Source organism: Bubalus bubalis, chromosome 16 (assembly GCF_019923935.1).
Source record: "Bubalus bubalis isolate 160015118507 breed Murrah chromosome 16, NDDB_SH_1, whole genome shotgun sequence".
In the NCBI taxonomy this organism is placed as follows: domain Eukaryota; kingdom Metazoa; phylum Chordata; class Mammalia; order Artiodactyla; family Bovidae; genus Bubalus; species Bubalus bubalis.
Genome location: NC_059172.1, coordinates 35,849,487 through 35,852,452, shown reverse-complemented (window position 1 = coordinate 35,852,452; position 2,966 = coordinate 35,849,487). Strand labels below are relative to the sequence as shown.

General features: G+C 35.0%; 1 pseudogene; it reads left to right on the top strand.

The window, feature by feature from the left end:
- Positions 1 to 2,017: 2,017 nt before the first annotated feature.
- Positions 2,018 to 2,966, top strand: LOC112579356 (annotated as a pseudogene).

Sequence of the window (2,966 nt, the reverse complement as noted above, 5' to 3'; positions counted from 1 at the left end):
TTCCTCTGTCCATGGGATTTACCAGGCAAGAATACTGGAGTGAGTTGCCATTTCTTTCTCCAGGGAATATTCCTGACCCAGGAGTGGAACCCATGACTCTTGCATTGGCAGGCAGATTCTTTACCACTAAGCTACTAGGGAAGTATTTAGGAGATTAGCTTCAGATTAAATAAATATTTTAAAGTTGGAAAATAAATGAATAAAATAACATTATCCATGAAATGCCTATGGAATAGAAAGTATGTATAAATAGATAACAACATGTTGGAGAAATAGTCAAACTAAACTTTGACTACATCCATAAGTAAGTTATGTAGTTAATTTGATGATAAAATTGTCCAAAAATGGATATATTTAATGGAAATTATCTTGGATGGCTTTTAAAGGAAAAATAGAAGTCTTAAATGAGCTTAAAATATATTTTGGACAATAGGTTTATTTTTACAATAAATTTATGTCCACTATAGATTAATTTGAATTAATGTATCCCATATTATGCTTAAGAGTTTCCTGTTTGCTAAATTGTTTGCTAAATTGTTTCAATAAATTATCTACATGTCCTCCAAAACATATGCAATCCAGAAATACAGTTGCTTCATCTCTGAACCATAAAAATATTATATAGGAGATTTGAAAACATAGATATCTCTAACATGGTTGCCATATTTATTAATAGAGAATTATATTACTGTTGAAATATAAGTAATTATTATTATTATTTTCATAGGAAGTATAGTGTAGTTTTTAACTGCACAAGTTCTAAAGTCTTATTTTCTGATTCTCAGTGTAATCGCTTCCAGATTTTATGACCTTTAGTAATTTATAATAACTTCTGAACTTCTCTTTGTTTTATCTGTAATAAAAATATCTCTCTCAGGTTTATCATAGGTTCAAATGAAATAATCTTTGTAAAATACCTATAACATTATATAGAACACTGTCTTAGATTCACACAATATTGTATACCTGAACAACCCTATAAGAGCTCAAAGACTAGATTAAGGACCAGGGAATATGTGACACAAAAGAAGATTTTTCCCTATTGATTTTTAGCACAACAAAGGCAGACTCTATAATGGTAAACAAGGCAGTATTTTAATGTTACAAATTAAAAACAGTATCAAGCTGCAGATTCACAGGACCTGAAGCATCTTCCCTCTAGTTCACTTTAGTAAATAAATGGAATGAGGCAGGATAAACTGATGTTATCTGGGATAGAGTCTTAGATATATGTGGAACATGACAAAGAGAGGTTTCCCTGCTAAGTCAAAATGACTTTTCATTTATAATCTGAGTTTAACAATTCTAAAATTCCAAAGCAAAATTAGTCAAGTGTTTTCTTAGACCAAGTTCTGCTCATGGTTAAATAGAGTATTTCAGGAAGGCAAATAAAATATAAATCAATTACCAGAAACATATTGAATATCTACTATGAGCAATGAATTGTTTGAAGCAAAGATTAGCTAAAATGCACTCCTATTCTCACGTAGCAGAATTAAGATTAACTCCCATTCTCAAGTAGAAGTTTACAATCCAGTTGAAGAATAAAATATGTAATAAAAATGTTGGTTAGAGTATAGGATAATAAGTGATAAACATCAAATAGATTTAGCTAAGTAAATTTAAATTAAATTGAACTCAACATCTTATTTCAGTGATGAACTTCACAGACATAATATTGGTGAAAGAAGCAAGATGCAATTAGAATATACTACATGATTCTATTATATCAAGATCAAGAACAGAGAGAAGTAATTGTAGTACTAGAAGTCAGAACAATGGTTACTGCAGGAGAAGACATTGTTAAGGATGAAGCATTAGGAAGCCTTCTGGGTTGGTGGTAAGGATGTATCAGTTGATCATGGAAGTGGTTACATAGGTATATATAGATGCCAGACTTAGCTGTACTCTGAAGTTTTGTGAACTTTACTAAATTTATAGTAAACTTAAGCTAAAAATAAATTTTAAATTTAGAAAGTCAAGATCAAACAATAGAATTCCACTCCTGCATACATTAATGCCAATTCTCCATAACTCCACTTTGCCAACTTTCCTCTTGACTGGCATCCCTGGACTTGAATGGGCCCACACCTGGATCTCCATCCCATTCTGCTGCCTTTATTTGACTGCCCTTTCTGTAAATACTTTGATCCTATTCATAGTCCTTACTGAGCCAAGCCTCCATGAGCCCATGTACTACTTCCTGTCCATGTTGTCCACCACCGACATTGGCTTATGCATCTCAACACTGGTGACAGTACTGGGAATCTTCTGGGTCAATGCCCGGGAAGGAAATCAGCCTCAATGCTTGCTTATCACAGATGTTCTGCATTCACCTCTTCACTTTCATGGAATCTTCGGTGCTCCTGGCTATGGCCTTTGACCGTTTTGTGGCCATTTCTAACCCCCTGAGATATGCTACCTTTCTAACGCACACGAGGATTGCACAGATTGGTCTAGCAGTCATCACCACGGAGACAGTCATTCTGACACCACTAGTCCTGCTTCTTAAACGTCTATCATTCTGCCATAGTCATGTGCTCCATCACTCCTACTGCTTCCACCCTGATGTGATGAAGATCTCGTGTTCAGATACAAAGATCAACAGTGTATTTGGACTAACTGCAATTATCTCTACTGCTGGGGTGGACTCTGTGTTTATCCTGCTTTCCTATGTCTTGATCATTCTCTCGGTTCTCAACATTGCATCCCCAGAGGAGAGAAAGAAGGCCTTCAGCACCTGCATTTCTCATATCACTGCTGTGGCCATATTCTACATCCCTTTGATCAGCCTGTCTTTTGTTCACAGATTTGGAAAACACGCTCCATCTTATGTGCCCACACTCATTGCTAATGTATACTTGCTCATCCCTCCTGTGATGAATCCCATCATCTATAGTGTAAAAACAAAGCCAATTCAAAAAGCTATGCTCAAACTTTTATGTTTCAAGGGAACGCATCTTTAA